Genomic DNA, 15,549 nt, shown 5'->3' with positions numbered 1-15,549 from the left:
AGATCTTCTTGATCTCTAAGAAAAACTTTTTGCTACAACTTTTATTCATTGCTCTTTCCAATTTGACTTTCTTTGATACTTTAAAGCATCTATGATTTCATTGATGTTAATATTCTTTTTCAATATTAGAGCTCCCAATGTAGCTAGACCTTCTCATCTTGTATGCAGTAGCTCTTGTCTATGCTCTCCCATCTGTCATCCATAGATGCTCTGTCTAATGTACTAGGGATTCTGCTTTAGTTTGGGGATTCTTAACCTTTTTCTGATGTCATGAATAATTTTGGAAGTCCAGGGAAGCTTATAAATTCCATCTACAGCTCATGTTTTTAAATGCATAAAATGAAACACATAGGATGACAAAAAACCCAATTATATTGAAATAAAACTATATATGTATTATGCACACACATATTCATATGTATATATACATGCATGTGTGTTTACACACATACACACATATATCTCCATATATATACATATACATATACATATTCAGGGACACTAGGAACCCCAGTATATAACCTTTGATGTTACATGGTCCCAAATAGGCTTTCTATTGGTTATCTCTTGCTCTCACTACATGATTGGACTACCTTATTTTCCATTTATATGTTTCTATGATAATATTCTTTCTACCTTTCTCCAGTTCAATTTTTCATTAGCAATGTATTCAGTGGATAGAGCTCTGGACCTGACAGCAGGAAGACCTGAGAACAAGTCCAATCTCAGATACTTACTAGCTATGTAATCCCATGATAAGCCACTTAATTTGTATGCCTCATTTTTTTCATCTGCAAAAATGGGGATAATAATCACACCTACTGCTCGGGATTCTTGTAACGATCAAATGAGATGATATTTGTAAAGCACTTTGCAAACCTTAAAGAGCTACATAAATGTTAGCTACTATTATTACTTATATTCACCATGTGCCTTCTGAAAAAGAGTAAATATATAACAACACACTAAAGCCTTGAGATGTTTTTAATTGAATTTTATTTTTTAATTACTTGTAGAAACAATTTTTGACAATTGTTTTCTGACATTTTGCAATTACAGTTCTCTCCCTTTCTCCCTCCCTCCCCTTCTCCTCAAGGCAGCAAATAGTCTTCTTTAGGCTGATAGTTTATATTTTATTAGTGCTTTCATACAATTCCTATTTCTATATTCCCTGTGTTATGCCTGAAGACACATCTCATATACAAAAAAAAAAAAAAAAAACTCATGAGGGAAATAAAGTGAAGGATGGTATGCTTTGATCTGCAATCTGATTCCAACAGTTCATTCTTTGACTACTGATAGCAATTTTTATCATAAGTCCCTTGGAATTATCCTGGAACCTTGTTTTGTTGGTAATAGTTTAGTCCTTCACAGTTGATTGACATACAATAGTTCTTTTACTGTATACACTGTTCTCCTGGTTCTGCTCACTTCTCTTTTCATCAGTTCATATAAGTCTTTCCAGGTTGTTGTTTTTTTAACTCATCCTGTTCATAATTTCCTATGGAGCACTAGGTTTCCATTACAACTATATACCCACATTTTGGTTCAGCCATTTCCCAATTGATGGACAGACTATCATTTTCCAATCCTTTGCACTACAAAATTTGCTGCTGAAAATATTTTTGTATAAGTAAGTCTTTTCCCCTTTTCTCAGATCTCTTTGAGATATAGGCTTAATAATGCTTGGTCAAAGGATATGTATATTTTATGGCCCTTTAGGCATGGTTCCACATTGCTTTACAAAACATTTCCAACATTTATCATTTTCCTTTTTGGTTCATATTAGCCAATCTGATTGGTGTGAAGTGGTATCTCAGTTATTTTAATTTGTATTTCTCTAATCAATAATGTTTTGGAGCATTTCTTCCTTTAGAAAATTTTAATTTCTTCATCTATAGACTATAGGTACTTTTAATATCTTCATCTCAGAACTACTTCTTCATATCCTCTGATCATTTATCAATTAGGGAACGCTTTGTATTCTTATAAATTTGGCTTAGTTCTCTATATTTTTGAGAAATGAGGCCTTTGTCAAAGACACTTGCTATATAAAATTACCCTCCAATTTGTTGTTTCCCTTCTAATCTCGGTTGCACAAGTTTTGTTTGTATAAACCTTTCTTAATTTAATGTAACCAAAATTATCAACTTCATTTTTCATAATGTTCTATTTTTTTGGTGATAAATTCTTCTCTTATCCATAATCTAATAGATAAACTTTTCTATGTTTCCCTGATTTGTTTTTGGTATCCCCCTTTATTTCTAGATCAAGTATCCACTCTGACTTTATTTTGGTGTATGGCATGAGATGTTGGTTTATGCCTAGTTTCTGTCATATTCTTTTCCAGTTTTCCAAGCAGTTTTTGTCAAATACTGAGTTCTTCCCCCAATAACTTGGATCTTTGGATTTATTGAACACTAGATCACTAGGTCATTAATTATAATTTGTTGATTTTCTAACCTTTTCCAATGATCCCCTGCTCTATTTCTTAGCCAGTGTTAGGTTGTTTTGATTACTGCTTTATACTATAGTTTCATATCTGGTATAGCTAGGCCTCCTTCTTTCAGATTTTTTTTTCAGTAATTTCCTTGACATTCTTGACCTTTTGTTCTTCCAGAAGAATTTTATCATTTTTTCTAGTTCTGAAAAATAATTTTTGGGCATTTTTATTGGTATACACTGAACAAGTAAATGAATTTAGGCAGAATTGTCATTTTTATGATATTAACTCAGCCTATCCATGAGCAATGAATATTTTTCCATTTGCTTAAGTTTGACTTTATTTGTGTGAAAAGTATTTTGTAATTGGGTTTATACAGTTGGTGGGTTTGTTTTAGTAAGCATACTCCTATGTATTTTATATTGTCAATAGTTCCTTTAAATGGAATTTCTTTTCTATCTCTTATGGTTGAACTATGTTGATAGTAAATAGAAATGCTAATATTTATGTGGGTATATTTTGTATCTGCAACTTTGCTAAAGTTGTTAATTGTTTCTATTAGTTGTCTTTTTTTGTGGTTGATTCTCTGAGTTTCTATATGTATCTCATATTATCTGCAAAGAATGATAGTTTTGTTTTTTCATTGCCTCATCTAATCTTCTGGTTTCTTTTTTCTGCTATTATTGTTATAGCTAGTTTTTCTAATAATGTTAAATAGTACTGGTGTTAGTGGACATCCTTGCTTCATGTTTCACTTTATTGGGAAGTATTCTAGTTCATCCCTGTTAAAGACAATGCTTCCAGTCTGTTTCAGATAGATTCCCTTTATTGCTGTAAGGAAAACTCTTTTAATTCCAATGTTTTACAATGTTTTTATAAAGAATGGATGTTATATTTTGCCAAAAGGATTTTTCTGTATCTAGAGACAATCATATGGTTTCTGTTGGTTTTGGTATTGATATGGTTAATTATGCTGACAGTTTTCCTAATATCAAACCATCTCTGCATTCCTGGCATAAAATTCATATTTTCATAGTGCATGCACCTAGTGATATCTTTCTGTAATCTCCATGTTAGTATTTTATTTAAAAAATTGCATCAATATTCACTGGGGAATTATAATTCTCTTTCTCTGTTTTAGCTGTTCCTGGGGCAGGTATCAATATTTGTGTCATAAAAGGAATTTGGAAGAATTCTTTCTACTCCTATTTTTCCAAATAGCATATGTAATATTGTAGTACATTGTTCTTTGAATGCTTGTTAACCTTCACTTATGAATCCATCTGATCTTGGTGCCTTTTTTTAACAGAATTTTTTGATGGTTTGTTCAATTTTTATTTCTGTGATGGGGTTAAGTATTCTATTTCCTCTTTTGTTAATCTGGGCAGTTTACATTTTTGTAAATATTTATATATTTTATTTAGATTATCAGATTTATTCTCCTATAGTTGGGCAATATAACTCCCAGTAAATGCTTCTTTTTCATTACTTTTTCATTTTTGATACTGGAAATTTGATTTTCTTCTTTCCCTTTAAAAATCAAATTAACCAATGGTTTATCTATTTTTTCATAAAATTAGCTGCTCCTGTTATTTATTATTTCAATTGTATTCTTACTTTCAATTTTGCAAATTAATCCCTTGCTTTTCAGGACTCTCAATTTTAGGTTTAGTTAGAGATTTTTTTTTTTAGATTAATAAATTTTTTATTTTTAGAAAAATTTTCCATGGTTACATAATTCATGTTTTTACTTTACCCTTCACCCCCTCAAACTCCCACCACCACCACCATAGCTAACTCGAATTTCCACTGGTTCTAACAGGTGTGGTCAGTCAAGACTTATTTACATATTATTGATAGTTACATTGGTGTGGTCCTTTCGGGTCTACATCCCCAATCATGTCCTCATCAACCCAAGTGTTAAAGCAGTTGTTTTTCTTCTGTGTTTCCTCTCCTGTAGTTCTTCCTCTGAATGTGGGTAATGTTCTTTTACATAAATCCCTCAGAATTGTCTTCGGTCATTGCATTGCTGTTAGTACAGACATCCCTTACATTCGATTTTACCACAGTGTATCAGTCTCTGTGTACAATGTTCTTCTGGCTCTGCTCCTTTCACTCTGCATCAATTCCTGGAGGTCTTTCCAGTTCACATGGAATTCCTCCAGTTTATTATTCCTTTGAGTACAATAGTATTCCATCACCTAATTAGAAAATTTTAATGTGTTCTTTTTCCAGTTTTTTTTATTTGCATACCCAATTTATTGATCTGCTTTTTGATATAAGCATTTATAGATATAAATTTCCCTCTAAATATTGCTTTGACTACCTCCATTTAATTTTGGTATGTTGTTGCCTTGTTGTTGTTCTCTTTATTGAAATTATTCATTTCTTCCATGATTTGTTTTTTGAGTCATTCATTCTTTACAATAAGATTATTTAGTTTCTAATTAATTTTTAGTCTTTCTGCTGCCCTTTGTTGAATGTAATTTTATTTCATTATAGTCTGAATAAGAATGCATTTAATATTTATGCTTTTCTACATTTGATTGTGAGGTTTTTGTACCCTATTATGTGGTTATTTTTTCTGAAGATGCTAGTTTCTGCTAAGAAAAAGGTATATTCCTATTCTCATTCACTTTTCTCCAGAGATTGATATATCATTTCTAACTTTGCTTAAGTTTTATTTATCTCCTTAACTTCTTTCATATTTATTGTTTTGTTTGGATTTATATTTCTGAGAGGGGAAGGTTGAGGTCTCCCAATAATAAAATTTTATTGTGTATTTCCTCCTGTAACTCATGTAACTTCTCATTTAGGAACTTGGATGCTATGCCATTTGGCTCATATGTTTAATATTGATATTATTTCATTATCTAAGGTACTTTTTATCAAGATATAATATTCTTCTTTATCTCTTTTGATTAGATCAATTTTTAATTTTTCTTTGTCTGAGATCATGATTGCTATATCACTGCTTTTTCTAATTTTGGCTGAGGCATAATAGAGTCTGCTTCACCCCCTTACTTTTACTCTATATATGTGTCTTTACTTTAAATGATACTTGTAGATAGGATATTGTGGGATTTGGGTTTTCAATCTACTTTGCTATCTTCTGTTTTATGTGTGAGTTCATCTGATTCACATTCAAAGTTAATATTACTAATTGTTTTTCCCTCCATCTTATTTTCCCACTCTTTGTCCTTTTCTTTCTCCTTTTAGCCTTTCCCTATCCACAAATGTTTTGCTTCCACCCACTGCCTCCCCCAGTTTGCCATCCATTTTGTCCATTCTCCTTCTTTTATTCTCCTTTCCCTCCTACTTCCGTATAGGATAAGGTAGGTTTCTCTAACTGAATGAGTGTGGGTGTTATTCCCACTTTGAGCTAATTCTGATGAGAATAAAATTCAAACATTGCCCACTACACCCTGATCTTCTCCTCCACTGTATTGACTCTGAGGCACCTCTTCATGTGAGATAATTCATCTCCTTCTAACTTTTCACTTTTTTTCTCTTCTTTCCTTGTGTTCCTCTTTCCTGTCTCTTGATTTTTCTTTGGAGGGAGAATATCAACCCACCCTATTCTACTTATTCCTTTCTTCTTTCTTTGTGTACTCCTTCTTACTGTCCTAATAGTGATAGAGTTCTTAAATATCTTAAGTGCTTTAAGTATCTTGAATACTTTAAGTACCTTATGTGATTCAAGTATCCAATGTACCCTAAGTATCTTAATTATCACCTCTCTGGATTTGAATGTACTTAATTCAACTTCATTGAAACCCTAATATTTTCACTTTTCTTTTTGCCTTTTTTACATTGGTCTTAAGAGTTAAATTTGGTCATGAAATTTTTTTCAGCTCTGCTTTTACAGTCAAGAATACCTAGAACTGAAATGTGCATCGCTGTGGTGGGGGGAGGAGGGAGAGGAGGGGTGAAGGGAAAAGTAAGAACATGAATCATGTAACCATGCTAACTTTTCTAAAAAATAAAAATTATTAAAAAAAAAAAGGAATTCCTAGGACTCCTCCCTCTATTTCATTAAAAATTAATTTCCTCTGCTGGAAGATTATGTTACGATTCTTGGTTATAGACAAAGATCCTTTACTTTTTGGAATATCATATTCCATGTCTTCTGTCCTTTAATGTAGAAACTGCCAGATCTTGTGTAACCCTTATTATAGCCATGGTATTTGAATTTTTTCCTTCTGGCTATTTGCAGTACTTTCTACTTGGTCTGTGAATTTTTAAATTTTGCTGTAATAATCCTGGGATGTTTTATATTATTCCTTTGCCTTTTGTTCATTTTTCTAGTTATTATTCCCCCCCACCCCCATCTTGTTACCTATCTGTTAAGGTTCTGTTCTACTCCTGAGGTAGAGAGAGTGCTATTACTAGCTTGCAGTATAGCCTTTTCTGGTGCTTGGTTTAGGTCTAGCCATCTTTTGGTGCCTCAATGTGCAGGAGTAGGCCTGCACCTGTATTCATTCTCTAAGCTCCCCCAGTACAGCACTCATTGGCCTATTCTCTCCTTTCATCCTAGGGACACATGACCCTTCTGCTTTCTTCTGTTTTGAGGCACTTCATTTTCTATTTTTGTGTGTTTGGAGGGTTTGGGAGACTTAAGAATCCCTTACTACTCACCCATCTTAACTACTGCATGCATCTTGAGATGTTTTTAATAAGCAGTTTTTTGCAGTTAAATTTTTTTTTCTTCCTCAGATATAGAGCCATTGGGGTTTGATTTGGGCTCTGATATTGATGACTTTTAAAAATATTTAAAACAAGAAATTATTGCATTGTCTGATCAAGCTAGCTATTAAAACCCAAAGTTTATTACAGAAATTGTTACCTTTAAGCAAATATTTGCTTTTATTTATCTTTAAATTCTTAAGTTTAGCTTTTGAATTTTCACTGAGAAAAGCTTCAAGATACCAATTTAGAAACATGAGATTTAGAGTTAGAAAGGCAATCTGTTTATTTTACAAATGAGAAAATTAAAACTGATTAGTCAAAGGTCATACAGTTAATAAGCAAAAAAAAAAATACAATATAAACCCTGGTTATTGATGTCAAATCCAATATTCCTTCCATGATACCACACTTTTCCCCTCTATTTTTCTTTAAACCTCACATAGCAAATTATTGTGTGCACAAATGTCAGAAGAGTTAAATCATCACCACCACCTTGATCATCATCTCCTTTCAGGGTCCAGTGGAGAAGGGGAGGCCATTGAGCCCAGAAACCTTGGTAATGTAATGATTCTAAGTCATTGTGCCCTTAGCTATTCTGCAGGTGATACAGCCACATCTACTGAAGACCTAAAAGAGAAAGTTCTTGCCACCAAAGTCCTTGGCATTTACAAATGGTTCAACATCAGAAATGGATAAAATTCTTAAAGGAGAGGAATTACTCTCACTTAGTTGCTATCCTGTAATGGACTTTTCTATCAGATTTGCAGCTAAAACCTTTTATGTGTTGTCATCTACTAGAATGTAAACTCCTTGAGAGCTGGGACTGTCTGGCTTTTCTCTTTTTATCTCTAGCTTTAAACACAATGCTTTGTACTTGGTAAATACTTTCTACATATTTCATTCATCCACATAGTATATATATTTATGTTACATCTCCCTACTATTTCATGAATTCCTGAAACCTAACTCAAAATAACAACGATGCTATCTTATTGACTGCCAACTATTTTCTGTGGTAATCATCTGATTACCATTGGGTTACAAAGCAAGGAACTGTGCTTTCTGCTTTGAGGGAACATCAAATTTAAATAAATACATATATCTAGGCCTGTCTCCAATTCCCTTCTTTTCTACTTTTTCAAGTACTTCTTCAAGACTTTAAAGCTCCTTTTAATCATTAACTGTTTAGACCTAGTGTGTGCTTTAGGGAAAATGTTCAATACCCAAACTAGGGGATTTTTGCAAATAATCTTGAGGATGAACCATGTTGTTCAAGTGTTATTACTTATCAGAAAAAAAAATGAAGGATTTCTTACATGAAAATTTGGAAAGGATATGAATAAATGTGAAGAGTTTGACTAGTTGGAATTTTGTAAGTATTTACTAAATTTTTCATGTGAATATCATACAGAGAGCTTACTAATAGGATTATGCCCTAAGGAGGTTAATAATAACAACCTCCCATAGTTACAAAAATTTAAAGCAGTTCCATTTATAATAATAAAATACAAGAAACAAGTTGTGCAACCAATAATTGGAAATAGCAAAACAAATCTTGGTTTATTAATATACAAGGAATGACAATTGAAGATTTTTATGAAGTGATATAACATAATGAAAGCAAAGCCATAAGAAGAGAATAAAGGATTGCAGCAGTCTGAATAAAAAACTCAAAGGCAATGAACTTTTATAATGAATATTGAAATTAAAGACTGGTACTTATATTATTGGTGACAGTGACCATTTTTCCTCCAAAGTCACTGAATTGTGTATACCCCTTGACCTAAGAATACCATCGTAAGACTTGTACTCCAAAGAGATCAAAGAAAGAAAAAAAATATTCCTTTGTACAAAAACTCCTTTTGTTATAGTAAATAATGGGGATGGCTGAGCAAATTATGTATATGAATATAATAGAACATTATTGCTTTATAAAAAATTATAAAAGAGATGGTTTCAGAGAATCCTAGGATGACCTATAAGAACAGATGCAGAGTGCTGTGAACAGGATCAGGGGAGTAAGTTATGCAGTAATAACAACACTCTAAAGATAGATGTCTTTCACATGCAAAATCCAGTGGAATTGCTCATTGGCTAAAGAATATCAATCATGTAACCATGGCAAAATATTCTAAATTAATTGATTAGATAAAAATTTTCAAATAAAAAAAGACAGATGTCTTTGAAAGACTTAAGAATTGACCAATGCAGTGACCAGCCACAATTCCAGAGATTTGGTAATAAAGAATGCCATTCATTCTGTGACAAAGAACTGATGAACTTAGGATGTCAAATGAGGCATACATTTTTGAACATGGTTTATGAGAGAATTAGTTTTGCATATTTGTTACAAAGATTTCTTTTCTCAATTTTTTCTTGGTAGAGTAGGTAGAAAATAAATGATCATCAGTTGAAATAAGTAAGAAAAAAAAACACCTCACAATTCATTTGAAGTCATGAACTATAAGACATTAGCTGCCTGTGTCAACTTGGAAAAACACAGAACCACTAAAGTAGTCTAAAAGACCAAATCTTTAATCAGGATGTCAACTGGAAAAAAACACAGAACTATTAAATAGTTAGAAAAAATACTCTTCAATCTTAAACTGTACTACAAAGCAGTAGTCATCAAAACAATATGGTACTGGCAAACAGACAGAAAGGAGGATCAGTAGAATAGACTAGGGGTAGGCAACCTCAGCAAGACAGTTTTTGATAAACCCAAAGAACCCAGATTTTGGGACAAAGACTCATTATTTGACAAAAACTGCTGAGAAAATTGGAAAACAATATGGGAGAGATTGGGCCTAGATCAACGTCTCACACCCTATAACAAGATAAACTCAGAATGGAAACTATAGGTAAATTGGATGAGCACAGAATTAAAGACTTGTCAGATCTATGGGAAGGGAAAGATTTTAAAACCAAGCAAGAGTTAGAAAAAAATCACAAAATGTAAAATGAATAATTTTGACTACATTAAAAAAGGTTTTGTACAGACAAAATCAATGCTACCAAAATTAGAAGGGAAACAACAAATTGGGAAAAAATCTTTATAACAAAAAACTCAGATAAAGGTCTAATTACTCAAATATACAAGATGCTAAATCAATTGTACAAAAAAATTAAACCATCTCCAATCCATAAGTGGGCAAGGGACATGAATAGGCAATTTTCAGATAAAGAAATCAAAACTCAATAAGCACATGAGAAAGTGTTCTAAATCTCTAATAATTAGAGAAATGCAAATCAAAACAACTCTGAGGTATCACCTCACACCTAGCAGATTGGCTAAAATGACAACAAGGAAGAGTAATGAATGCTGGAGGGGATGTGGCCAAATTGGGACATTAATGCATTGCTGGTGGAGTTGTGAACTGATCCAACCATTCTGGATGGCAATTTGGAACTATGCCCAAAAAGCTCTAAAAGACTGCCTGCCCTTTGATCCAGCTATACCATTTCTGGGTTTGTACTCCAAAGAGATCATAGATAAAAAGACTTGTACAAAAATATTTATAGCTGCGCTCTTTGTGGTGGCAAAAAAATTGGAAAATGAGAGAGAATATCCTTTGATTGGGGAATGGCTGAACAAATTGTGGTATCTGTTGGTGATGGGATGCTATTGTGCTCAAAGGAATAAAGAATTGGAGGAATTCCATGTGATCTGGAATGACCTCCAGGAATTGATGCAGAATGAAAGGAGCAGATCTAGGAGAACATTGTACACAGAGACTGATACACTGGTACAATCGAACATAACAGACTTCTCTACTAGCAACAATGTAAGGATCCAGAGCAAGGCTGAGGGACTTATGAGAAAGAAAACTAGCCACATTCAGAGGAAGAACTTTGGGAGGAAAAACACAGAGGAAAAACAACTACTTGAACACATGGGCTGTTGGGGATATTATTGGGGATGTAGACACTAAAGGATAACTCTAGTCCAACTATCAATAATATGGAATTAGGTCTTGATCAATGATACATGTAAAACCCAGTGGAATTGTGTGTCGGCTAAGGGGGATTAGGGGGGTTTGAGGGAGAGGGAAAGAACATGAAATATGTAAATATGGGAAAATATTCAAAATTAAAATTAAAAAATGAAAAACCACTCTTTAATCAAGGAAAGGAGTTAGGTGCTAAAATTTGGCCTCCTCACAGAGTGGTGCACTATCAATCCACGCAGAGTCCCAGACTTTGGCAGCCCTGGTCACCAAACTCCTGGGAGTGCCATCACACTAGATGACAACTCCAAAAAGCCATTAAAGAGGGAAGCTTAAATGCCTTTCTAGGGGAACCTGGGGACTGAGGATGATAGGGATAGTTGATTGACTTTACAATGGTAACAAAGGAAAATGAGGAGTCCCAGAAAGGAATAACAGTGAAAGGGCTGATGCTTTACAACGGTCTCAAAAGGGAAAGACCCAGCCAAGGACTGAGCCACCCGAGTAAAGGATTTTGGCCTAAGGGGAGAAACCTTTGGGACAAACCAGATACTTAACACCTGATGGGATTAGCCATCAGTCTATTGTTAGTCTGAGACTCTGAGGTTGGACTTTCCTTCAGGGAGAAATTCTCATGTTAACAAGGTCAAACTTGGGGCTTTTCAACTTTAAGCTAACTAAACTAAGGGTCATCCAATCTCACTAGGTTACAAGTTTTGGAGATTTTAGATTCCACATTGACAAGGATAAGAGACAAGTTCTTAATATTCTGACACCACACAGAATCAAGTACTAAATACCACATAGAGCCAAAACTCTGGGGCTCTGGGAACAGTGTCTCTGAGAGAATGCACTGCTACGGATGATTCTCTAAAGAGTGACAGAATTAGGGGGTTTTATATACCTTTTGGGGGAACAAAAGAAAAGGAAGTAAGATTGATTAGTTCTAAATCAGCAAAAGGAAATGAGGACCTCAGGGCTTGATTAACCAGAAGGGGATGATGCTTTACACTGGATACAAAAAGATGTTTCCAGCAAGGATGGACTAGAGGGAGAGGTCTCTGATTACAATGGGAGAAATTCCTATACTAATACTAATCTATCTAAACTGGGATCATTAAGTACTTTAAGATCTATTGCTTATTTTGGAGGTAAGATTAGTCTGGGACTTCCCCCATGGCAAGTTACTAAGGGACTTGGGAAAGCCTGGGGGCTTCAAAAATATTTACAGGGGCAGCTGGGTAGCTCAGTGGATTGAGAGCCAGGCCTAGAGATGTGAGGTCCTAGGTTCAAATTTGGCCTCAGACACTTCCCAGCTGTGTGACCCTGGGCAAGTCACTTGACCCCCATTGCCTATCCTTACCATTCTTCTGCCTAGGAACCAATACACAGTATTGACTACAAGACAAAAGGTGAGGGTTAAAAAAAATATTGTTGACACCTGAAACACCACCTTTGCCAGCTTGACCTTAAAGGAGCCAGAGTCAGATTTTGAGCTTCTGCTTAAAGATTTATTGACTGTACATTTGACTCAATAACTGTACATTTTGGGAGCAAGAGAGCATCTATGTTGGGTTTTGTCTCAGCCTCACCTTTCTTTAAAGCAAAGAAACATGGGGGCAGCTGGGTAGCTCAGTGGATTGAGAGTCAGGCCTAGAGAAGGGAGGTCCTAGGTTCAAATCTGGCCTCAGACTCTTCCCAGCTGTGTGACCCTGGGCAAGTCACTTGACCCCCATTGCCCACCCTTACCACTCTTCCACCAAGGAATCGAAAAAAAAAAAAAATAAAGCAAACAAACAAAAACCCCTTACTTTCTTAGTTCCAAGGCAGAAGAGCAGTAAGAGCTAGGCAATTGGAGTTAAGTGATGTTGACAGAGAAAAAACACAGAACTATTAAATAGTCAGAAAAACCACTCTTTAATTAAGGAAAGGGGTTCAGTGCTAAATTAGGCCTCCACACAGAGCTATTTGCCACACACCCATGCAGAATTTAGAGGATTGAAACTCTGGTTGCTCTGGTCACTGACCCCTGGGAGAGCCAGAGAGCTAGACTGACAACTCCAAGGAGCCATTAAAGTTGGAGTTGGGAAGCTTAAATACCTTTCTAGGGGCACATGGGGGCTGAGGATGAGAGGGATAGTTGATTGGCTTTACAATGGTAACAAAGGAAAATGAGGAGTCCCAGAGAGAAATAATACTGAAAGGGTTGATGCTTTACAATGGACACAAAAGGGAAGTATCCAGCCAAAGGCTGGGCCACCTGGGTAAAGGACTTTGGCCAAGGGGAGAAACCATTGTGACAAAAGAGATACTTAACATCTGAAGAGGGGGTGAGGGGGCAAGCTGGGTGAGAGCCAGGCCTAGAGACAGGAGGTCCTAGGTTCAAATCTGGACTCGACACTTCCCAGGTGTGTGACCCTGGGCAAGTCACTAGACCCCCATTGACCACCCTTACCACTCTAACACCTAGGAGCCAACACACAGAAGTTAAGAGTTTAAAAAAACAAACAAACATCTGATGGGATTAGCCCTCCTCACTTAAACTACTTTAAGGTCTATTGTTAGTCTGAGACTCTGAGTTTGAACTTTCCCTCTGGGAGAAACTCAAACTTGGGGCTTTTCACCTTCAAGCTAAGTAAACAGGGAGTCATTAACTCTTACTAGGTTATAATTTGGGGGACTTCTAGATTGACAGTGACATGCCCAGGATCACACAGTGAGGAAGTATCTGAGGCTGGATTTGAACCCAGGAACCTCCTGTCTCCAGGTTTAGCTCTATATCAACTGACCCACCTCAGTTCTATTCTTAGTCCTGATCTCCCAACCTCTGATTTTATCATCACTAACCGGAAGTCTTTTCCATACAAGTCCAAATCTCCTTGGAAGCCCCACCTTCTGGCCAGATATCATGGGGATTTGTCCACCTTGTTGGGTGAAGATAATTTGACCCCTGAACCAAGGAAAACTGTTAACCACTTACCCAAAATATTTTTTTAAACATTTATTAATATTCATTTTTAACATGGTTACATGATTCATGCTCCTACTTTCCCCTTCACACCCCCCACCCCCGCACTCCCCCCACCCATGGCCCATGCACATTTCCACTAGTTTTGTCATGTGTTCTTGATCAAGACCTATTTCCAAATTGTTGGTAGTTGCATTGGTGTGGTAGTTTCGAGTCCACATCCTCAATCATGTCCACCCCGAACCATGCGTTCAAGCAGTTGTTTTTCTTATATGTTTCCTCTCCTGCAGTCCTTCCTCTGAATATGGGCAGCGTTCTTTGCCATAAATCCCTCAGAATTGTCCTGGGTCATTGTATTGCTGCTGGTACAGAGGTCCATTACATTCGATTTTACCACAGTATATCAGTCTCTGTGTACAATGTTCTTCTGGCTCTGCTCCTTTCACTCTGCATCACTTCCTGGAGGTCTCTCCAGTTCGCCTGGAACTCCTCCAGTTTATTATTCCTTTTAGCACAATAGTATTCCATCACCCGCATATACCACAGTTTGTTCAGCCATTCCCCAATTGAAGGACATACCCTCCTTTTCCAGTTTGTTGCCACCACAAAAAGCGCAGCTATAAATATTTTCGTACAAGTCTGTTTATCTATGATCTCTTTGGGGTACAAACCCAACAATGGTTTGGCTGGATCAGAGGGAAGGCAATCTTTTATAGCCCTTTGAGCATGATTCCAAATTGCCAGCCAGAATGGCTGGATCAGTTCATAGCTCCACCAGCAATGCATTAATGTCCCAATTTTGCCACATCCCCTCCAACATTCATTACTCTTTCTTTCTTTCATTTTAGCCAATCTGCTAGGTGTGAGGTGGTACCTCAGAATTGTTTTGATTTGCATTTCTCTAATTATTAGAGATTTGGAACACTTTGTCATGTGCTTATTGATACCTCTGATTTCTTTACCTGAAAATTGGCTATTCATGTCTCTTGCCCATTTATCAATTGGGGAATGGCTTGATTTTTTATACAATTGATTTAACTCCTTGTATATTTGAGTAATTAGACCCCTGTCAGAGTTTTTCGTTATAAAGATTTTTTCCCAATTTGTTGTTTCCCTTCTGATTTTGACTACATTGTTTTTGTTTGTACAAAAACTTTTTAGTTTAATATAATCAAAACCATTTAATTTATATTTTGTAATTTTCTCTAACTCTTGCTTGGTTTTAAAGTCTTTCCTTTCCCAGAGATCTGACAAGTATACTATTCTGTGTTCACTTAACTTGTTTATAGTTTCCCTCTTTATATTCAAGTCATTCACCCATTCTGAATTTATCTTGGTGTAGGGTGTGAGATGTTGATCTAGACCTAATCTCTCCCATATTGTTTTCCAAATTTCCCAGCAGTTTTTGTCAAATAGTGGATTCATGTCCCAAAAGTTGGGCTCTTTGGGTTTATCATACACTGTCTTGCTGACATCATTAACCCCAAGTCTATTCCACTGAT

This window comes from Gracilinanus agilis, chromosome 6 (assembly GCF_016433145.1).
Source record: "Gracilinanus agilis isolate LMUSP501 chromosome 6, AgileGrace, whole genome shotgun sequence".
NCBI classification, from domain to species: Eukaryota; Metazoa; Chordata; class Mammalia; order Didelphimorphia; family Didelphidae; genus Gracilinanus; species Gracilinanus agilis.
Note: the sequence above shows the minus strand (reverse complement) of the source record.